Here is a 25,606-nt window from a genome sequence, read left to right on the forward strand (position 1 = left end):
CAAATCTACTTATAGGGAAAATTTCTCATTTTCCACGTCGTGGGCATTTTTTCCACGTCGTGGGCTTGAACGTTATTGCACGTGTCATCGTCCACTTGCTCTGTCACGCTCCAGAAGGCGTCAGAAGTCATAACTTTTGGCATACGAACTCCGTTTTTGACGTTCTTTATATCGAAACATAGGTAAAAATAAGATCTACAACTTTCATTTAGACTCCATTGACTAATTTTGACTTTATTTTTAATATATTATAAACAAATTACTTTTATATTATTTTTTGTAGGCCGAGAGTGGAAAACTCCATTAGAAAATCATAACTTCTTCATCCGACGTCCGTTTTTGTCTGTCTTTCTTCCATTGGACTATTATTGACGAGATATTCAATTCTTGTTTAGATTGTTTCGGCTAAATATCGTTCGATCTGATATTCGAACTTCGGGCTGTACACTACTAAGCCGAAACTTCGAAAAATCATAACTTCCTGATACGAAGTCAGATTTTGGCGTTCTTTTTATGCACATTCTCGGTTTAACAAACTCTACAACATTTTTTTAGATCACTAAGGATAAATATCGCTCTATCGTAATTTCACTTTTTACGTCCCACAGCGTTGTGCCGGTTCTGTCACGAAACTTCGACATGTCATAACTTCTTCATTCTACCTCGGATTTCGGCATTCTTTATATATTCGGAAACCTCATGACATATACTAAAATTTAGTTAAGATTAATCTTTCTAAATAATCTTCCATCAAAAAGTCATTTTTGATGCTCATTATCTCTAAATTGACTAGCCCTGATCTATAGGCGTTACAATTATCTCCCCCTTAGGATGATTACGTCCCAGAATCATCAACAAAATAGGAATCGTATATTGACTAAGTACATTACCTCTCCATCCTATGTAATAACCTTGATGCTCAATCCTGCACCTGCTCTTCGTACTATGTTGAATTTTCAATCGTAACTTTCGAGTTACAAAGCAACTCCTTATTGAGGATTCCTTCTTCTTCTTAGGATAAATACTTTCCTTTATCTATTATAACAGATTGATGGGTCACGTCCTAATGACCCTTCATTATATAATACAACGCTTAGACTCAAGTCTTTTAGAGTCAAATTCCGAAATGGAATATACCTTCCTTCATATTCTAATGTGATATAATCGCGTCTTAAGTTTTAGCATTTCTAGCTACGAACCTATTTAACATTGAGCGCAATGCTATCAGTCGCATTGATTTCAATCTTTTGACCTCAATCAGATGCTACTTCGAACTTGGTTCTCGGAACCACGTAACAACTCATCGTAGTCGGACTCAATTTGATATGATCACTAGGTGCAGAATAACAACCATCTTCCTAGTCATTACCGAAACAATGGTAGTGACTTACTTGAATAAACGAGACCAATCACTAGCTTCTTGGTAACCTTGCGACTTTCCCTGATCCAAGCGTGAGTCCTGTGCTTCCACTAGTATAGATCTCTACTATTATTCACACCTACTCATACTTATCCCAAGTATTGTCTCACAATCCCCAAGTCCTAAAATCATAAAACAACTTAACACATACGAATGTGTCCAAATAATCATAAAAATTTCCTAGACTCTACTTGGACTTCTTCCATGCGTATCTCCAGTCATCAATCTTGTTTCAACTTGGTTGGTGGTGGAAATTTCGTCCGATGGGACAACTTCAGGAATAACAACAATTGTTCCATCATCCCACCAACCGAAGGTGTACTTCAGACATATCGTACTCCTTTAAACGTACTATTATAAGACATATTCCAAAGGCAAGATACCACTCTTATGATATCTTCTGATAGGCGTCATTCACTATCATAAGCCTTTTCATTTCCTCCATATACTCAGTTCTCTACGAGTCTTCACCATGACCTCTTGTACACCCAAGCAAATGTTCAGTGTACTGGGCGAGAATTTAAGATAGGAAAGCTTAAATTACGATATACGTATAAATATCCTTATCACTCCTAAACGTTTACATGCTAGTTCTAACATCGTAACAATACACTTAGAATCCTACACACATAAGGTTTCTAGATCCGGTCGGCAACAGACCATAGATCCGAACAAATAATAGCATCAATATAGCTATCACATAGAACATTTAGCACATAAAAGCATTTTAGGCATCATTCCTAAAATAAACTAGTGCTTGTATCAATTTAGGTGTACTACCTAACATATTTTAGACACACTCCTCACAATCATTACTTAGCATTCTAAGTTTAAGTCTAGAAATTTCCTGCAAAGTCCTAATTCGCTTAAACTAATGCTCTGATACCAACTGTGACATCCCCAATTTCACGGCCAGAAAAGACCGATGTGTTTATGCTTTGTTTTTAAAATTAGAGTAATCTTTTAAAGAAAACAGTTGCGGAATTTGTTCCCAAAAGAAAATATGATAAGAATTTATCAAAATCATTTCTTAAAGAAATGTATTTTCATTATATAACAAAATATCGGGATGTCATGTTCCGATACAGACACATAAGCATAAACAGAACTTACATTTAATTACACTAATGATTTATATCTGTAATAATCTCTTAGTGAAATAAGTCTTCGTATTGATACCTGTGATACAAAGAAAACTAAGAGGTTCAGGCTTAGGAGCCTAGTGAGCATATAGGGTTTTCAACCCACAATAATATAATTATTATATTTAATCATCAAATAATCAACCCAATTACCCATCCCCATTATCTTCTTTAATTCTTAATGTTTTACCCTAAGAATCAACTATCCTTTAATCATTCATTTGCTAAAGATTGACCTAAGGAATTGGCACAAAATCCATCCATACATAAGGCGCATCTCCCAAGGTTATCCTTTAAGCGCCTCTGCCCAGATAACAACATACACTATTAGGTGCATATGCTGACATTAAGACATTCTATTTTAGGTACATTTGTCGACATTATCCTTTAAGCGCATCTGTCAGGATTATGACATTCACTATTTGGTAAATATGTCGACATTATTCTTAAGTGCATCTACTAGTATTATGACATTCTCTATTTGGTTCATCTGCCAAAATTATTCCTAAGCGCATCTACTAGTATTATTACATTCACTATTGGTGCATCTACCAATATTATTCTTTTCACACCTCATCATTTATCTACCCATGTTTTCCTCAACATAATAGTAGATATAAAACACATATACAGTTTAACTTATTTAAAACCTATACCAAACATTGCATTCAACACCAATCTCAAGTAAACAAACAACTTATTAACACATATCACGTATTTTATAGTCAATACTTCGTATTCAACACTCATCTCAAATAAATAAACAACTTATTAACACATACCAAGTATTTCATAGCAAATACATAATATTTATGTGTTAGAAGAAAGTAACTAAACACTCACACATATAAACAACAATATACATAATACATTCAAACAATACCTGTATTATTATCGTGTTTATGAAAGGGACTACACACTAACTTGATTAGACGATGCTAGGATAGCACTACGACTCTAAGAGTAGTATTTCTTCGGTGAAACCGAGATATCTTCACAGATTGGGCTTCTTGCAGGCAGAGCTTCGGCTCGGAAACTCTTTTCTTCTCGGGATCTTTGGGCTTTGGGACTTGATTCGGGTCTCGGGATGATACGGGGCTTCGGGGGTACTTCTTTACACGTAAATCAAGGTAGTATGGGTGAGAGAAGGGTGAATTAGCAATCTTGGATGGGTGCCCCTTCAAATCTATTTATAGGGCAAATTTCTCATTTTCCACATCGTGGGCACTTTTTCCACGTCATGGGCTTGAACTTCATTGCATGCGTCATCGTCCACTGGCTCTATCAGGCTCTAGAAGGCGTCAGAAGTCATAACTTTCGCATACAAACTCCGTTTCTGATGTTCTTTAAATCGACACATAGGTATAAACAAGATCTACAACTTTCATTTAGACTCCGTTGGCTAATACTGAATTTATTTTTAATATATTATAAATATATTACTTTTATATTATTTTTAGTAGGCCTGGACAGGAAAACTCCATTAGATATTCATAACTTCTTCATCCGACGTCCGTTTTCATCCGCCTTTCTTCCGTTGGACTACTCTTGACGAGATCTTCAATTCTCATTTAGATTGTTCTGGCTAAATATCGCTCGGTCTCATATTTGAACTTCGGGCTGTACACTGCTAAGCCGAAACTTTGAAAAACTGTAACTTCCTCATACGAAGTAAAATCTAGGCGTTTGTTTTTATGCACGTTCTCGGTTTAACGAACTATATAACATTCGTTATGTCACTAAGGATAAATATCTCTCTATCCTAAATTCACTTTTTAGATCACACAGCGTTGTGCCGGTTCTATCGCGAAACTTCGACAGGTCATGACTTCGTTATAACTCGGATTTCAGCGTTCTTTATATATTCGAAAACCTCATGACATATACTAAAACTTAATTAAGATTAATCCTTAAATAATCTTCCATCAAAAATTCATTTTTGATGCTCATTATCTCTAAATTGACTAGCCTTGATCTACGGGCGTTACACTACCCCCGTAGCCAAATCCCCTTACCGTCTAGCACCGGAAAAAATGCAAGAATTATCTAGCCAGCTGAACGAACTGATTAACAAGGGATTTCTTAGACCAAGCTCATCATCTTGGGTGGCACCGGTCTTGTTCGTGAAGAGGAAGGATGGATCTTTCCGGATATCCATAGACTATCGTGAGCTCAACAAACTTACTATCAAGAACCGTTATCCGCTACCCCGAATCAATGACCACTTCGATCAACTCCAATGAGCTAGCTACTTCTCAAAAATAGACCTAAGATCAGGGTACCATCAATTACAAGTCCATGAGGGTGATGTTCCTAAGACACCATTTAGGACTCGATATGGTCACTACAAGTTTGTAGTGATTCCCTTTGGTCAAAGCAATGCACTTGCGGTATTCATGGATCAGATGAACTGGGTATTCCGCCCCTCCCTATATAAGTTGATGATAGTGTTTATAGATGATATCCTTGTCTATTCGTGAAGTGAGGAAGTACACAGACAACACTTGAGGCAAGTTCTAGGAGCTTTAAGGGTGGAGAAACTATATGCAAAATTCTCAAAGTGCAAATTTTGGTTTAGAAAGGTAACGGTCACGTGGTCAGCAAAGAAGGCATACACATGGACCCTTGAAAAATTAAGGCGGTCAAGCATTGGTCAGTAACAAAGACATCCATAGAAATTTGTCAATTCTTGGGTCTTGCTGGCTACTATCACAGGTTCATCCAAAACCTCTCCAGGATTGCTAAGCCTCTTACCGCCATGACTCAGAAAGGTGTACCCTTTAGTTGGGGAGAGGAGCAAGACACTACGTTCCAAACATTGAAGTAGGCGCTATGTGTAACGAGCCAAATTTTAAAAGAAAATTTTCATTTTGAGTTAATCAAACACATTTGCATAAAACAAGAAATTCTAAGATAAGTGTTTCAAATCCACATTCATTACAACTTTATTTAAAAACATCAGGGTGAACCATAACGTATCACTCAGAGAGAGTGCATGCCACACCATCATGCCTTGACCTTGCCCTTTGGATTAGATGAACCTGAAACAAATCCATATATGGTAAGCTGAAAGCTTAGTGAGTTCCCCAGAGGATACCCACACACAAACCACATACAACATATAATACTAGCTAAAACAGCTATACATAAGCCATACATACAACATATAAGGAATCCATGGAAACCTTCCAAAGTCTTACTCCAGACGCCATGGGAAACCCCTACGTGGTCTTGAGTAGCCACCACTGGAACCCCTCCCCCTACATGGTCTTGGCTAATTGCCGTAGGAACCCCCACACGGTCTACACAAGTCATGCAATATCATACGAGCTAACAAATCAACATTCTAAAAATCCCCGAAAACCCTCCAATGACTTATACTATATGCCATGGGAACCTCCACATGGTCTTAATTATGCTGCCTCGGGAACCTCCCGGGGTCTTTCATACAAATTACCTAACGACATATCACATAACCAACTACCAATCATACAACAATAAATGGGTCGACCATGGTGCCTTAGACCCATTGGTATGGTGAGAAGACTCACATTTGTCTAATGAATGCAAAAGCTTCTCTCTTAATAGTCTAAAACAACCTGTGCTCAATAATAATATTAATCAATGTTAGGAATTTACTTAATCAAAGGGAACCCAACCCCAAGTCCTTCCAAAAAGTCCCAATTAGCCTTTCTTTGTTAATGGGCCTAAAACCCATGTCCAAAATCATTAATGGGCTTCTTGGCCCAATAAGACCCAACCATAACACCAATGGCCCAATTCAGATAAAATGGCCCACTATTCTCAGAATGCAACCAAGTCCAATAACTAAATGAGGCCTAACAGCTCAAAGGCCAAAAAGAGATCCAAGCCCATTTGTGATGCATACGTTTAGTGTACCAGCCTGGTACGTGCAGCATACTGGGGTTTAGGGACTTACATGTAGCGTACATTGTGTTACGCCATGTGTACAAACAGATTAAGCAGGTTTTCCATTAAATTCTTAATACTCGATTCTTTAACGTCTAAAAGTCAAATCTAAGCTTATTAAGATGACCTAGGGCATAAATCTAGCAACTTTCTGCCTTTGCATGCTTCATATGTTACCAACACCCCAAATAAGGAAAATCTAAGGTTCTTAACCCATGGATGAGGTCAAACACTCACAAAGACTCCATTTTTATGTTGATAAAAGACCAAGGGACCTCAAATTGGTCATTTCCATCCTCTGGAGTTGCTTAACTCATAAGAGGTGGTCAAAAATCAACCAAAGGGACAAAACTAGAAAACCCTAGCTAAATAAAATGAAAAAGATGGCAAGGTCTAAGCTTTATACTTCCAGAAGCTTCTCAAGGTCGACTATATGCAGATTCTTGAAGCCAAATGATACTCCAAGCTTCCTTGACAACTTCTCCTCCTTGAATGAACACTAAAAAGGACCATAAATCACTCTTAAAGCTTAAAATGCACTCATAAATGGTATTAGGGTGTCCAGAGACGTTTGAAGGTGAAGGAGGCTGTTTAAGGTGAGGCATAAATGAGTTAAGCATGCGTATATAGGTTTTATGTCCGAAAATTAGGGTTTTGGCCCTCTGTTGCATACGCCCAACATACCCTTATGTACGCCCCGCGTACGCAAGGCTCCTTCGCGATCCTTCTCCCATAGTACACTAAGCGTACCCTTAGGTACGCCCAACATACAAGAGGGTCTATTTTTGCCAATTCATTCATTTTCAAGGCTTTCAAAGGTGTACCTAATTTTGAGGGTTACACAATGTAGAACACCTATCTTGTCTCTTCCAAAAGGGATGGGGGACTTCGTTGTCTACTGAGATGCATCCAATATGGAGATAGGTTGTGTGCTCATGCAGCGAGGAAGAGTTATTACTTATTCCTCGAGACAGCTTAAGACACACGAAGTCAATTATATTACTCATGATCTGGAGTTGGGAGCAATAGTCTCCGCATTAAAGATTTGGAGGCATTACATCTACGGAACCAGGTGCACTATCTTCAATGACCACAAAAGCTTCCAGCATATTTTTTTTTATCAAAAGGAGCTTACCATGAGGCAACTACGATGGGTAGAGCTACTCAATGATTATGAGTGTAAAATACGCTATCATCTCGGCAAGTAAATTGTGGTAGCAGATGCCCTGAGTTGGAAAGAGTACTCTCATTGTAGAGTGAAGGCACTAACAATGACAATCCATACCCATCTATCCGCCTAAATCAGAGTGTCTCGACTAGAAGCCTTGAAACCAAAGAACATGATGACTGAAGCTTTGAGGGGAATGCAGAAGAACTTAGAGATCAATGGAGACGTAGTTTACTATTTCATGAACAAGATCTGGACCCTAAAGTTCGGTGGTTACAGGGAGGTTCTCATGAACGAAGCTCACAGAACTCGATACTCTGTTCACCCAGGTTCATATAAGATGTATCTGGATCTCAAAAAGCTCTATTGGTGGCCGAACATGAAAGCAGAAATTTCTACCTTCGTGGGCAAGTGCCTAACTTGCGCCAAGGTGAAGATGGAATATCAAAAGCCATCAGGTTTACTTCAACAGCTAGAAATACCTGAGTGGAAGTGGGAAAAATTACAATGGACTTCATCACCAAATTTCCCAAAACCCCAAGTGCCCATGACACTATTTGGGTAATTGTTGACAGACTGACCAAGTCCTCCTACTTCTTGCCATTTAAAGAAATATACAAAATGGAGAGACTGACTAGAACCTACATCCAAGAGATAGTACGGCTGCATGGGGTGCCCGTATCCATTATCTCGGACGAAGATATCAGATTCACCTCATGATTCTAGCAGTTACTTAGAAGGCTCTTGGAACTAAGTTGGACATGGGTATAGCTTATCATCCTCAAACTGACGGGAACAGTGAGAGAACCATTCAAACCCTTGATGACGTGCTGAGAGGGCGTGTTATCGACTTTGGCAAGTCATAAGATACCCATTTGCTACTGGTCGAATTCTCCTATAACAACAGCTATTATACTAGCGTAAAGGCTACCCCATTCGAAGCTCTCTATGGCTATAAGTGCAGATCCCCTCTGTGTTGGGCTGAAGTGGGTGACATGCAGCTAGCTAGAGGTCAAGTCCCTGATAGCACTCTCACTGGCCCATAAATTATTCGAGAAACCACCAAAAATATCGTACAAATATGAGAACAACTAAAAGCCTCGAGGGATAGACAAAAGACTTACGCTGACAAAAAACGAAAAACCTTGGAGTTCCAAGTTGGTGATCGCGTTCTGTTGAAGGTCTCACCCTAGAAGGGCATGATACACTTCGGAAAGCGTGGAAAGCTGAATCCAAGATACATTGGACCATTCGAGATCCTAGCAAGGATCGGTCCTATAGCTTACAAACTCCAGTTACCCCAAGAGCTTAATAACATTCATCCCATCTTCCATGTGTCAAATCTTAAGAACTGTCTATTCGACGAGACTCTTTGGATTCCACTTGATGAAATCGAGATCAACGAGAGTCTTAACTTCGTGGAAGAGCCAGTCGAAATCATGGATACGTAAGTCAAACGAACGAAGCAAAGTCGCATCCCGATAGTGAAGGTTCGCTGGAATGCCAAGCGGGGTCCCGAATTCACTTGGGAGTGAGAATACCAGATGCAATAGAAGTATCCGCATCTCTTTCCCTAGTCCATAATTATATTCATTTTAGAAAGAATTCCAGGATAAAATTTCCTCTAATGGGGGGATGATGTGACAACCCGATACTTTCTAGCCAACAAAAGTCAATTTCCGATTAAATAAAATTTCAAATTTTATTTGTTCTGTTTTGTTCTTCTGGGTTAGAAAATAATCTAAATTATACAAATAGAGGTTATATAAGTTTTCACAACCAAAAACACTCGAAAAATCTGCAAACTCATCCAACCATGCGTTTACGGCCGTAAACCCCTGGGCCGTAAACCCGTTTACAGCCGAGAACCCATTTCCGGCCGCACCCAACTGGTATAACGGTTTTTCCCGGAGAGATTTTTCATTTCTCACCTTTTCACCCAAAACTTTCTCAAGTTGCTCCCAAGAACATTCATATATTCAAGAACAAACCTTCAAATCTCCAGGTTTTTCCTCAAGAACACCAAGAACAACCTTCATATCTTCAAGGACTGCAAACCCAGTTCATGACCGCAAACCCAGTTCATAGTCACAAACAGCCTTAAGCCGAGAACCTTGGCTAAAAACCCTCTTTTTTCACTTCAAAAAAGTCTCGGTAAAATTCCTAACCCAAAAGCAAGTATTTTCTAACACTTTTATTAATGGTTTCGCTAATTAAAATACAATTATGTGTTTAATTATCATTAGGATACTATTAATTCTGCGTACTCCAAATTGAGGGTCATCTTTCCGGTTTTGCTGTCAAGAATGTGCACATAATCAAATGTGAGTTCATACCCCTACACTTTCACTATTTTCAACGTTTTCATGGGAATACAATCCAAACACAAAGAATTTTTGTGTTCTTATGCAAACCATTTCAACATAATTAAAACTTATGCAATTGATACAACCAAGAGTTTATTACATTTTATAAAATATTTAGATATTTTATCCCTTTTGTAACATGCTGAGCATAAGGGAAGTTTTCCACTTACAACCATAATTGCAAAGTTTTCAGGACAATACGTCAATCGAATACATAACATACATGCAAACTATAATAGGTATAGTCTGCGATTCAACACATGGTTTTATCAATTCTAGAGCATATACATTAACAAACATTTAAACTATGATAGGTATAGTTTGTGATATACAATACTATTTTCTGAACACAAGAGTACAACACTAAATAATTATTTAAGTATAATTATTTTACTCTACAAGTATACATGCAGTTTCAAGTACAAGAGAACACTACAACACTACACGTAAACTAGTTAATATAGGGTTGTAAGGTACTACTTCAACTGTACCCTTCGGGGTGCGAAACTAAATTCTACCACAGTATAACCAGAGTCTCCTGGAGGGAGAGCGTGAGATTTGTGAATATATCTATTGGGGATTGACAATCCCACACCTAAACTGCTAGCTACAGTTAGGAAGGCATGCCTAGCGTGACATATATCATACCATTCCAACGCCTAAAGAACGTCATAGAGTTCACTAGGTCATATTAAGCATGGTTATAAAAAACTCAAAACATTATAAACTAACCATATGTTTATGTGATTTCATTCTTGATTAGTTTTATTTTAACTAATAGAACTACTACGCACTACACTGGAGGATTCCAGGGAATACAAATACATGGTTTTATTTTAAGTAATAAAACTACTATACATACTAGTGGTAGCCAGGTTTTCAAACAAAGGTTTTCATACAGAGCACACTATGCAATGCACATGTTAAAAACCATGCATACAGACTAACATTTTCATATACTACTACAGTACCTAGTAACGGACTTACATTTTGGGCACAGTTAAGGAGTGTATCCTAGAGATTCTTGATGAGTGGTTGAGCACTTTACGTACTGAGATGGCGGTGATGCTAGGGGCACATACGATGACCTTCATGGAGTTCCGAGCTTGCAGAGCTCCAAACTATCATAGGGCTCAAGACCCCGTTACTAGCAACAGGTGGTTGTCAGATGTCACCAACATCATCCGTACCAGCAGATGTCCCGACGGGGACATGGTCCGACTTGCTTCCTGTCTTATGAAGGATACGACATGTGACTGGTGGGAGGAGGTCAGGAATGCTATTGGTGATGCTGCCCATGACACTATGACCTAGAGTGACTTTACGACCAGGTTCAGGGCTGAGTCGCACCTGTGATTATGGTGCAGCAGCTTGCTAGGGTGTTCCAGGATCTCCAGCAGAGTACTAAGACGGTAACTAAGATCACCGCCATGTATAGGGAGAGGGCCATTCTTGTTCCGAAGTACGTGGTGTACAAGGAGATGAAAAGGTCCCGATACCATGAGATGTTGCGGAGTTATATCCGCCAGTTTGTGAGCCGATCCAGCTGCAAGACGTTTGAAGATATGATTGTTAGGGCTCGAGACAGAGGGAGAGATGGAGATGGAGAGATAGAGAGAGAGAGAGAGAGAGAGAGAGAGAGAGAGAGAGAGAGAGAGAGAAAGAGAAAGAAAGAGAGAGAGAGAGAGAAAGAGAGAGAGAGAGAGAGAGAGAGAGTAGGATTTGGAGGTGGAGAAGAAGAGGAAACTAGAGGGGTTCAGTCAAGGATTGCGGGCATGAAGCCTAAGGTATCAGATCACCAACCTAGGAGCCAGTAGGGCCGCAACCGTTGTGGCAAGTGTGGCAAGTTGCACGAGGGGACGTGCAAGGCGGGGAGTTCGGATTGCTTTAAGTGTGGTTGAAATGGTCACGTTAGCACAGATTGCACAACTACCACCACCACCACTATGACAATATCAAATCTGATTTGCTTCCAGTACAATCAGAGGGGACAAAAGTGGTCCCAGTGCGAGGGTTCATCGAGGATGTACATTGCAGTTTTTTGATGAGCAGTTTTCTGTGGATCTAATCAATATTCCTTTGCGAGGGAATAAGGTTATAGTTGGTATGTATTGGTTGACCCCAATGGGTACAGTGATTGACTGCGAAGAGCAACTATTGAGAGTTGGGACTCCTAGTGGGGGAAGGTTAGTGATTCAGGCTGAGAGGCCATAGTGTGGACCAACTTTGTGTTCATCAGCGAGGGTTAGGCGTTACCTTCAGTAGGGTTGTGCAGGTTACTTCGCTTATGTAATGGATACCCAAAATATGTGCAAGGTAACAGTAGATGATGTACCGATCGTGCGAGAGTACCTAGATGTATTCCCGGAGGATTTTACTATGTTGCCTCTAGAAAGGCAGGTTGAGTTCAGGATTGACCTAGTCCCTGGTGCGGCTCCGATAGCCAAGGCACCATATCAATTGGCTCCTCCCGATATGCAGGAGTTGACTACACAGCTGCATGAGCTGCTGGATAAGGGATTTATCAGGCCAAGCAGTACTTCATGGGGAGCCCTATGTGAGTTTTGGTTGTGCAAGTTGCAGTATCTAGGGCACCTTGTGAACCAGAAGGGTATTTAGGTCGATCCAGCCAAAATAGAGGCCATGATGCAATGTGAAGTTTAGAGGTCTCCAACTGAGATTCAGATTTTTCTTGGTCTAGTGGGTTGTTACCATAGATTCATTTAGGAGTTCTACAAGATCGTTGTTCCTTTGATTGGACTGACCAAGAAGTCGGTGACATTCAGCTGGGGGCCTGAGCAGCAGGCAGCCTTCGAGACTCTCAGACAGGAGTTATGTGAAGCACAGATTCTGACCTTGCCAGAGGCCGTTGATGAATTCGTGGTTTACTATGACACTTCAATCACAGGCATGGGAGCAAAATTAATGCACCGGGGTCACGTGATAGCTTACTCTTCGTGACAGTTGAAGCCTTACGAGGTGAACTATCCGACACATGATTTAGAGATGGGGGCTCTAATTTTCGCCCTCAAGATTTGGCGGAATTACCTCTATGGGGTTAGTTGTACCATTTACATACACCACTAGAGCTTGAGGTACCTCATGGATCAGCCGAATCTGAACATGAGGCAGCGCTGATGGCTAGATGTTATGAAGGAATATGACTCTGAGATCCTTTACCACCAGGAAAGGCTAATGTGGCGGTCGATGCTCTGAGCCACAAGGTAGTAGCAGCCCTGATTTGAGACTTATGTATGAGGATGATAGTGATTACTCCATTGCTAGAGCAGATCCGGCAGACATAGGTCGAGGGCCTGAAGGAGGAGTGCCGGAAGTGCGTGCAGATCATAGGCCAGGTTGTCTCATTTGACTATGACCGGTGTGGGTTGTTGACCCTGCATGGGAGAGTCTGGGATCCATACTGGGGTGGAGTCCTAAATTTTTTGATGGATGAGGCCCGCAAGTCGAGGTTCTCCATCCATCCTGGGGCGACGAAGATGTATCGGGATCTTCCCCCTGATTATTAGTGGCTCTGCATGAAGCAGGATATAGCTTGGTGTCTGGAGTGGTGCTTGACCTGCAGGAAGGTCAAGGCCAACCACTTGCGACCTCATGGCAAGATGTAGCCGTTGGATATTCCCGTGTGGAATTGTGAAGACATCACCATGGATTTCATCACCAAGCTTCCCATAACCGCACGTGGAGTGGATTCGATATCGGTCATCGTGGATCAGTTGACCAAGTGTGCTCATTTCATCCCAATCAAGGAGAGTATATCGGCTAAAAATCTAGTTGAAAGCTATGTTTGAGAAGTGGTGGCACATCATGGAGTTCCGGTTTTGGTTGTATCAGACTGAGACGTTCTTTTTACTTCGAGATTTTGGAAGCTATTTCACAACGCGATGGGTACTCATCTCCACATTAGCACCGCTTACCACCCTCAGACGGATCGACAAAGAAAGAGGATGATTAAGAATCTCGAGGACGTTCTACGCACATGCGTTTTGGATTTTGGTGGCAGTTGGGATACATATCTTCCGTTAGCGGAATTTTTGTATAACAACCATTACCACGCCAGTATAGACCGACCTACCTTCAAGATGATCTATGGGGGGAAGTGTAGGACCCCAATCTGTTGGGATGAGGTCGGACAGAGGGTCATGGGGAGTACCGAGGTAGTACATAAGAACACCGGGAGGATCCAACAGGTTCAGAGTAGGCTCCGGATTTCTTGGAGTCGACAGAAGAGCTATGACAACAAGCGCCGTACAAACTTGGAGTTTCAGGTGGGCGACATGGTCCTCCGGAAGGTTTCACCTCGAAAATGTGTCATCGGTTTAGGATCAAGTTAGCCGGGTTGCTTACCGTTTGGATCTTCTAGCAAATCTCAACCAAATCTACAACACTTTCCATGTTTCTCACCTGCGAAAGTTCTTGGTGTATGGCTCAACGGTTGTGGCTTTAGAGGATATTCAGGTTGATGATAGCCTGAATTACATCGAGTCGTAGATAGGAAGATGAAGGAGTTAAGGAGCAAGAGGGTTGAGCCGGTGAAGGTGCAGTGGCAACACCGCAAGGGCTCGGAGTGGACCTTGGAGCCAGAGGAGCAGATGAGGGAGCAATATCAGGAGTTATTTCCAGATGTAGTAGACTTCGAGGATGAAGTCTAATTCATGTGGGGGAGAATTGTAACATCCGTCACTTGAGGTATTATTTATTTTAAAATGTTCATTAATTATTGTTGGACTATGAACAGTATAAGTGGACTATTGAGGGGACCATTAGCAAGTGGGCCGTATATTTAGGCTACCCAGAAGACGTACGTTGGGCGTAAGCTTATCATACGCGGGGCGTAGAGGGACATTGGATTTGGGAGATGGATGTATGTACACGCAGCGTATGTGAGCATACTCCAAACCCTAATTTTTAGAGTTAAGCCATATAAATACAACATTATGATTCAAACCCTCGCCTCCTTACCCGCCTCTCAACCTCAAAAACCCTAGATAGCCCTCACTCTTCATCCTTGTTTGTTTTTGGCTTTTTAAAGTCCTTGGTGGTGATTAAAAGCTTGGAAGGAGTAAGAGAAGAAGAAATTGAGTATCTTGAGCTCAAGGATCCGAGATGATACCACCTTTTGGCACTCATTTGAAATAAAAAGCTTCCATCTTTCCTCATGAATGCTTAGGTATTTGTTTATGAAGTTTTGGACCTCTTTAGGTCCCAAGAGAGGACTTTTATGGTTCAACTTCGTTTCTAGGCCTAGGTTGCCACCCTTAGTGTTAAATGTGTCCCAATAGCAGTAAAGTTTCGATCTTTGAAGTCTTTTTGTGACCATGCATGAGATCTAGCCATTTCCATGGAAGTTAGTTGTTATTTTCAAAGTTTAGGTCCGTTTGGTTGGATGCAAGCTACCAAGTGATTGACTTTATGAGTTAAGACATGCTAAGGGACTCAGATATGTAATACGGGATTAAGGTCTTAATGGAATAAGCACTTTTGAAGTTATGGCTTAACAGGGTAGTACGTTGGGCGTACAAGCCAATACGTGCATCGTAGAAGCCATGCAGCAGTACGCTTAGCGCACAGAGGAGTACACCCAGGGCACTCTTAGGGTTTGGGCTTTGCGGCATTGGGCCTCGGTTTGGGCCAATCTTTGGACTTAGCAGTAATTAGGCCTTAATGGGCCATCAGAAATCAGATAATGGATCAAGGGCATGTTTAGGCTTAAGGTAAGGCCCATTGAGGAGTTGGGCCGATTTAGAAAATTGGGCCATTAGTGGGCTTGGAAAGAATTACATGGAATTGGGCCTAGGTTATTGTCCAAATTAGAATAGGGGTAAAATGGTCATTTTAACCTAAGAAAGATTTTTGTTTTTGAATTAGTGTTATTGTGTTAATGTTAGCCAAGGAGTCGCAGAAGCAGCTGATAGAGATTACTTACCGAGAGATTCAACAGCCATCCTTGTGAGGTGAGTTTTCCTCCAGTAGGAACAGGTCGAAGGTACCAATGCCGGCCCGTTTATGTATTTTAGCATATGTCGGACTAAGTTTCAATGTCGGGCTGTGCCCGATGTAGGTTTATATGATTCCTGACTTCAGTCTGATGACTGGGCAAGCCCGAGGAATTTTTGTATGCTTGATGTCTTCATGATTCTTACATGTGTATGTTTTTATGTTTCCGAACTTTGGTCCGATGCTTGGGCAAGCCCGAGGAATGTTTATATGCTTTTGGATTTCAGTTCGATGACAGGCGTGCTCGAGAAATGTTTATATGTTTATGTTTTGTGTTTATGTTTATATGTATTTGTTGATATGCATATGTATATTGGACTTCGGTCCGATGTCGGGTGAGGCTCGATGTAGTGGGCTAGGCCCAAGTTATATGTTATGTGTTGATGTGATTATGTGTATGATATGCGGTAGTTTAGGGAAACTCACTAAGCTTGGTGCTTACATTTTTCAGTTTTGCTTTCAGGTACTAGGGGAAGAGCTCGTGATGACTGCATAGCACACACCGTAGCGTTCAGTCTAGGATGATTTGACATATGATTTTGATATATTGGTAGTTGTTATGATATTTTTGAGATACTTTTGGTTTTTATTAATGATTTAAAATGAAAATTTTAGACTGTATTTTTGGGATGTTTCATTATGATATTTGAAGTAAGGAGTGCACATTCGGATAACTAATTTGGACTCAGGAATCTACGGGGAAGTGATGTTGGTGGGGTTTAATGGGGCATGGACCCTAGTAGGGTCTAGGGGTAGAACCCTGATGGCTATTCCTAAGAACACGTTGTTTCACTACAGAAATCGTGATCTTTCATATTGTTGGGAATATTGGATTGCGTCATTCAGCTAATTTATATCTGTCCATTATGTAGATGGTTTTGGACTGTCCAACCGTATTTACTATTAGGGTTATAGTATTTATAGTGCATGCATGCACCGTAGTTGTGATCTGTTGATCAATCTTTTCTTTGTAACCCTAGCCCACCTCTACAATAACAATTCTTTATAGAGTTCTTCTGAGGTTGTGTCTTTAATCGTTCGAAACCAGTTGATCCATCTTGTGTTCTTGTTTTCATATCGTGCTCATAATTTACTTGTTAAAATCCTATCGATCTAAGAGGATTTTATTCATAACAATTGATATCAGAGCAGGAGGCTGTGTACTTAATACGCAACTCTTTTGTTTGAGGAAATCATTAGGGTTTTCGCAGATATTAGATCTATTGGAACCATCACTGATTTATTGACGCAACTTTGTGATCTCGATATTAACCTAATACGTGTTTACAAGTTTTATTCTTGATGTGTATAGAAATCGAGTCAACATGCAACACGACGATTCACAGTTAAACTCTATTAACATCACAAGCAACATAGGATCGACTACAAGGATTCCAATCTTGTTCCCACTCGAGTATGACTTATGGGCATCACATTTTGAAGATTACGTCGTTGGATCTGAGGGTAATGGTTACCTGATATGGGAAGCTATTACTCTAGGTCCGTTTGTTCATACTGAAAGTCGAAGAACAATCAAAACTCAAAAGGAATACAACCAACTGGTCATTGATGTGATGGAAGTCCCTCAGGATGAGAAACAGAAACTACATCGAAAGAGATTTAGGACAGGCTTAAAGAGCTTTACTCTACTGATGATGATCTCGAGCATGATACCCAAACACTTCTAATTTCAGAGTTTAGTTCTTTTACACTAAATCCATAACAAAGTTTGAGCCAAACGTTCTATCGCTATAACCATCTTCTTAGTAGAATGGTGAAGCATGGGTGCGAACTGATCGAACAAAAAGTTACCTTCATGAATGGACTCAAATCTGAGTGGATGGCTGTCACTTCTACCATTAAAGCACACAAACAATTCAAAAGTTACACATTAGCTAAGCTCGTTGGAATTCTTAAGTCACATGAAAGTTTGGTGACAAGAGAAGCGAAAGTAGTTTCGGGTATGGGGTCCTTAGCTCTCGTGGAGAAAGGCAAAAACATTACAGAGGAAGAATCTGAAAGGGAGCTTACTGATTGTGATCTTTCAGGCGAAGATTATACATTAATGATCACAAATCCTAAGTGGTTAGCCATGAAGAATTTTCCATATACCTTGAACCGAAACTGGCATGGAAGCTATAGTGCTGAGAAAGTGAAGGAGGAGAATAACAGTGCTCCTAAGAAGGAAGAAGAAAAGAAGGAAAACAAGCTTGTAGGTGACTCGGGCTTTGACTGCAATTACTGTCATGGTAAAAATCATCCGGCAAAGGAGTGCATGTTGAGAAGGATGAATGAAAAGAAAGATGGCGAGGATGATGAGACTTACTATATGTGTAAGCTGGAGGAGATCAATTAGAAGAAGACCACTGATAGCTCTATGAATGCTTTAATTGTGCAAGTAAAAATAGGTCAGTATGAGTTTGGAGGAGTGGAAATTTGGTCAACTGACTTAGACGATGAGGAAGTTCGCAAGCCCACACATGGTAGGGAGTTTGTTACGAAAGAACAAAGCTCAAATATCATTGGTAGGTGTTTGATGGCGACCAATGGCATGTCAAGTGATAGTGGATACAGGAAGGCAAAGGTAAGAGAAGATAACCAATGTTTTGCTGCGAAACCTGTTGGTGAGCAAATCAATGAGTGTGATCAACTAATCAAAAAGGTACGCACCATTCTTGAATATCTTAATGTAAATGTATCTAACTATGAAACTGAATTAAACGACTTAAAATTCACCTTTTCAAGTATAAGTTATAGTCTTAAACAAAATCGTATAGCGAATGGTAACCTAACTGATCAAATCAGCAGGATGTCATCCACGAGTGAAGAGCAAAGGATGTGGATCGAGAAGAAAGTGTCTGAGTTTTCTAGGCCTAGAAATGAATCAATTTATTTGCAGAGAGATAATTTGAAGTTTTTGAAACAAGGAAAGATCATTTGTTTCATTACTAAAAGACTTTATTCAAATATTACCCAGTTACATTTATATTGTGAAATAGGTAATAAGAATCACAAAATGATATTGCCTATCCTTGAATTCAAGGAAGACGAGATTGATGTTGATTGTTACAAGTGTGAATTTATCATCTCTCAGACGAAACCTCTAAAGATTACAGAATAGGACTCGACAAAATTGAATCTTTTATTAAGTCCAAATACCATAAGGACATGTTGAGAAACTTGCTTGATGAAAATGACAGGTTGAAAATGAGGACTGATACTGTACAAAAATTTGACTTAGTCAGTTACAAGTTAAGTTTAGAAAATAAAATCAACCTTGAAAATACATCTGAATTTGACGAGGACAGTGATATGACCTAAATATTTGTAGAGGATGAGGTTGACTGTTCTGAGTTTGTGAAAAGTGGATCTGAGCTAGTAAAAGTCCTTATTTCTAAAAACTCAATCCAGTTTGCTCGCATTTCTCAAAACAAACCGAAAATTTTGAAAGAAAAAGATATGGTTTATCCTAAAGTCCAAACTCTCCCAAATCAAGTATGCAAAGTCAATGGAGTGAACAAAACTCAAACAGTAGAATTAACATCGCTTGTAGAAGAAGACAATAAAGATACATGTGACAACTACTTTTGGTCTGCACCAATTGATAATGCAGATGAAACTATAGGTATATCAGATAGTACCTCTTGGAGGACAAGGGGACATTATGTGGCTGAGCCAATAAATAAACCCTCAAGTTTTGAAAAAGGGTAGTCTAAGTGGTACTAAGGAATGTCCAAGCGAAGCTCATTTTAGTAAGAGCAAATCTCATGCAAGTTAATCGAAGCGAAGGGTGAATATTCACAAATCTTCAAAGCAACTTACTAAGAAAAAATGTCAAACGAATCGGAGATACCAGAAAAATCTCAATGAAAGGAATCAATTTTGGCAATCCCAAAATTCAAGCTACATTCACAAAGATAAATCTTCAAATCAAAAGGCGAAAGTTAGTTCGCTTGCAAATCCTAGTCAATGTTCGCACTATCATTCTTGCAATCAGAAAAAGTAATCAAAGAACTTTGCTCCAAAACCTTCTTCTTCGGCGCAATCAAGTGAGAAACCAAACTCTCATCTTCCTCAACCCATAAAAACTTCACCCAAAAATTTCAAGGGAAAGGGAAAGCTAGTCGAGGAGTCTAAATTTCCAACCAAAAATTTGATATCTGATTCTAAGGAAGTGAAGAGAGAATTCGTCAAAAATCAATCAAATATAAAAGAAAACAATCTAATTTAAAAGTGATGAAACTCACAGATAATAAGATTAAAGTTTTCACCATTAAAAGGAAAGATGAAACCACTTTAATTAAGAGAACTTATTTGCTTGATCTTGCTGTCACTTTTCCTTTTTCTGTAAAAGGCTCACCAGGACCCAAGCAACTTTGGGTTCCTAAATCTGATTAATCTTTGCAGGTTATTCATGACGAGAAGTTTGACAACGAATGGTACATCGACAGTGGCTGCTCACTTCACATAACTGGAAGAAAGGAAGAGTTGAGGGAGTTTCATGCTCTGGAAGATGGTGGAAATGTAAAGTATGGTAACAACTCATTTGGAACGATTAAAGTTTGTGGGTTGATAACGAATGGAGATTGATCAATATGAAAGGTGGCTTATGTTGAAGGACTACAACACAACCTGATTAGTGTTTCTCAATTGGTTGTGGGAATAAGCTTGAAAGTATGCTTTGATGAAGAAGGTTCTGAAATTATAGAGAAGGAAACGAAAACTTTTCTTTTGAAGTCTCCTAGGAAAGGTGAAATGTATCCTCTAAATTTGAACCCGATAAGAGGAAAACCTATTGTACGCCTACTAACGAAAGCTCACTCTAATGATAGCTGGCTATGGCATAGACGACTTTCGCACCTAAATTTAAAGTATATCAATAAGTTCGTGCTTGGTGATCATGTGCAAGGGCTTCCTCTATTGAAGTTCGATAAGGATCAACGATGTGCAACATGTGAAATGAGGACGAAAAGTAGGAAATGCCATCAAACTTGAGTAAACACGAAAATCATCGAATATTTAGAACTTCTACATGTAGACCTTTATGGACCTTCTTCAATAGAAAGTCTCGGCGGTAGTAAGTATATTCTTGTTATAGTTGATGATTATTCATGTTTCACTTGGGTGTTCTTTCTTAAAAAAATCTGAGGCAACTCCTACACTCAAGTCTTTTATAAAGAAATTTGAGCTTCAACTGTGAAAGATGGTTCGCAAATAATGGGTTGTAATTTAAAAATCAACACTTTGTAGAATTTCTGGCTGATAAAGGAGTCACACACAATTTTTCTGCTCCTTATAACCCATAACAGAATAGCATAGTTGAAAGATAAAACCATTCTTTGTGTAAAGCTGCTCGAACAATGCTTACCTTCGCTTTGCTACCTCTGTATTTATGGGCTGATGCTATTGCAACTGCATGCTTTACCCAAAATAGATCCATTCTCAACAAGCGATTATCTCTTACTCCATATGAAATCATTAACAATCACAAACCTAACATTAAGTTTTTCCATGTGTTTGGTTCCAGGTGTTTCATCTTCAATTCCAATGAAAACCGGAACAAATTCGATGCGAAAGTTGATGAAGGTATAATTTTGGGGTATTCGCTGAATTCTAAGGCATTTAGGGTTCTCAACAAACGCTCAAAGAAGATAGAGGAGACCTACTATGTCACATTTGATGATAACAATTTGAAGACGATTCAGCAAAATGAATGTCTATCAGAGGAGATCTTTCCAAAGCCAAGTCCAGTAATGGTTACCATCTTAACTCTATATTATGAGTTCATGCTTCTCTTTGATGAACCAGAAAAATCCATTTCCTCTGAATATAAAGCAACAAGCAATAAAGAAGATGAATTCAATAAAATCATTGATGATGCTGTTAAAGATATGGAAAACGAACCTCTTAGTTCAAATGAACCTCCAAATTCGCACGAAACAACAAAAGAGAACACATCATTGCAGGGGGGGGGGTCGTCTTCGTCTTCTAAATCTAATGTGCCTTTCAAGGGGGAGCACACTGAACCTAAGGGCGAAGAGTCACCATCATTCGAGGGGGAGAATAAAGAAGCGAATGATGATTCGGATGTACAATTTGAATTCGAAGAAGTAAATGTTGAAATGGATCCTTTTTATGATCCAAATTATCCTCCACTAACAAAATGGACTAGAGATCACCCAAAAGCTCAAGTAATAGGTGAATCGTCTGTAGGTGTCCTCAAATGATCTTAGTTAAAAGAGAAGCAAAATGCATTTTTCTCTAAGGTGGAATTTTGTATGTTCAACTCATTCGTTTCTAAGGTCAAACCCAAAACCGTCAAGACAGCTCTTGATCATTCTGCTTGGGTGCAAGCGATGCAAGACGAAGTCAATGATTTTGAGTAAAATAAGGTCTGGAAATTAATTCCAACTCCACCAGATGCATTGGTTGTTGGTTTAAAATGGATGTTTCTCAATAAGGTTTATAAAGAAGGCAATGTGATTAGAAATAAAGCGAGGCTAGTAGTCAAGGGATATTGTCAGGAAGAAGGAATCGACTATGAAAAAACCTTTGCTCCTATAGCCAAGTTAGAATTTGTTCGTATCTTTCTAGCATATGCAGCACACAAGAATTTTGAGGTGTTTCAAATGGACGTCAAGTGTGCTTTCCTGGATGGAAAACTGGAAGAGACTGTATATGTCGAGCAACCACCGGGTTTTGTGAGCGAGAAATTTCCCAATCAGTGTTACTTTTTAGACAAAGCAGTTTATGGTGTAAAGCAAGCGCCTAGAGCCTGGTATGAAACCTAACTCACTTTCTTAAGATGTCAAAATTCAAACAAGGTCCGGTTGACCCAACCTTCTTTTGCAAGAATGAGGGTCACCACCTAATGATCGTCCAAATTTATGTTGATGACATCATCTTTAGTTCTACGAATCCTAGCTTAACATTTGAGTTTTGCAAGTTGATGGAGACTAAATTTGAGATGAGTCCAATGGGTCCAATTAACTTTTTTGTTGGACTGAATATTAGACAGGGACCGGAAGGCATTTTCATAAATCAAGAGTCTTACACCAAAACCTTACTGGTAAAGTTTGGCATGATGGGAGATTCAAGAGTGAACGTTCCAATGGCATTCATAACAAAACTAACACCATCTCTAAAAAAAGTAGCTACTGATATGACTATGTATCGTCAGATGATAGGGTCATTGATGTATTTAATAGCTAGACATTATGTTTTCTGTTTGTTATTGGGCTAGGTTCCATGCATATCCATGCGAACCTCACATGATGGCATTCAAGAACATCTTTAGATACCTGAAACGGACCTCTTCTCTTGGCATATGGTATCCAGTGAAATTAAGGTTCTTTGTTCAAGCTTTCTCAGATGCTGATCTTGGTGGATGTGGTTTAGATAGAAAAATCACCACTAGCATGTGTCGATTTCTCGATGGCAAACTCATCAGTTGACAGTCCAAGAAACAAACATGTGTATCCTTGTCTACAGCCGAAGCTGAGTATATAGCTGCTGCATCTTGTGCTTCACAGGTCATTTGGATTCAAAGTCAATAAGAGACTATGCCCTGAACATGAAAGGCATCCCTCTATACTGTGATTCTGAAAGTTCTATTCATATTTGTCATAATCCAGTGCAACACTCAAAGACAAAACACAATGCACTGAGGTAACACTTTATCAAGGATCACGTAGAAAATGGCAACGTTGAGGTACAGTTCCTTCGATCCGCTGATCAACTAGCTAACATATTTACGAAAGCATTGCCTGAAGCATCATTTAATAGAATACTCCAAGGCTTAGGAATGATGGAAGATGAATCTATTCCGAAACCACCTTCTCTTTCATGAGAATCACCTTCGTTTTTGCCTTGTAAGTATTTGTAAAACAAAATAAGGTGAACGGTCGCTCTATTTCGTTTCCAATTATCTTGCGACATGACATAGATTGAACTCTCGCCCCAATTCACTTCACTCATTCTCTATAAGCGATCTCTTAGTTGATTAATCATCTTTCTTATTGGGTTGGAACACCTGTATCCTTTTGTACATTATGAATACTATTTCATTTAAGCATATGTTAAATTTCTGTTTTTATTTCTTTTTTAGAAAAACCAAAATCCAAAAATATTTTTCTTTTCTTTCTATTTTTTTATAAATTCTTTTTCAGAACATTAAAAGAAAACAAAAATATTTTCCTTTGTGTTTAGTTTCATTTCTTTTCTTTTTCATACAAATTTAAAATACCAAAAATAGATATTAATGAAACTTGTGACAACACATATCCAGATTTACTCCAATTCGCTTGATGGGACAGGTATAAACTTCTTTATCTATGTATTAGCTAAGTGTCCCTAGAAGCATGTTGATGTATGTTTTCTAAAGCCTCAACAACTCTATGTGAAGCCTTACTGATTTGATATGTACAAATCATTTCTTCCCAATCAGGCTACTAAATTCACATTTGTCATGAGCTACCTTACTCTTCTCACTATAAGTTAAGAGTTACCTGCTTAGTCACTCTAACACAGCAGAGATCTTTATGGAATGCTCTAAAACTAAGACATTTTCTTTTCACCCACGAATTAACGAAAGCCATTTTCATTGTTTGTACCAAAAAATCTCTTTTATTTTTGCGAGATCTTTATGGAATGCTCTAAAACTAAGACATTTTTCCCAAAAGATCAAGTTTCATTTTTGTTTTTGAGATTTCTATTATATTCACAGTCACTGACAAATATCCCAACCTACTTGATGTTTTTGGCTACACTGGCCACACAAGTAATTCAACCATCTTTCGAACTTATGTCAAGTTTCGTAGTTTGATTGAAGCGAAACCACCCTTAAAGCCAAAATTAAAAGATGTCTTTCAATATTTCTTAACAAACAATTGATCGTACTTTAACGGGAAACCACACAAGCACTTCTTAGTCTCTATTGACTTTGAAGGAAGCGATTTGTGCCCATGATCCACAGTTTCATGTATCCAATGAAATCACTTAAATCCCATAGAAGTAACTTGTTTTATTTCTTTTTCTTTGGCACACCCTTGCACAAAAATCTATTGATTTTCCAAAAGTCTTGTAAGTGGTGATTATGGCTCTTTCATATTACATATCTTATGATGTCTTGCTTCCATATGGGCTTATTCAAGCAAAAGGTTAACTGATGATTTATGGTTGAGAACTGAAATGTTGAGAACAAGTTATTGCTGATGCGGAAAAGAGCATAAGATTTCGAATAAAAGGCGCATGACCATTGAAACGTCAGCAGACATCACGTCGCCTAACACACTTTTCGGAGGAATAGTTGTCAAATTGCGTATTTTTAGGCGTTTATTACGAGATTTATTCATGATTGACGATTCGATTTTCTCTCTCTTGGGCAATTGTATAAAAGGGGTTATCAATTGTTAAGTTCATCTTTACCACTTCCAAAAATTATCAAGAACCCTAAAAGGTGATTTCTCTCTTACTGTTCATGTTCTCCAAGCTCCTGCAACAACGGCCGACTCTTCATCTCTTCAAGAACAAAGCACTCAATCCTATTTTCTTACTATCAATCAAA

Source organism: Lactuca saligna, chromosome 5 (genome assembly GCF_052625555.1).
Source record: "Lactuca saligna cultivar CGN05327 chromosome 5, ASM5262555v1, whole genome shotgun sequence".
Classification (NCBI taxonomy): domain Eukaryota; kingdom Viridiplantae; phylum Streptophyta; class Magnoliopsida; order Asterales; family Asteraceae; genus Lactuca; species Lactuca saligna.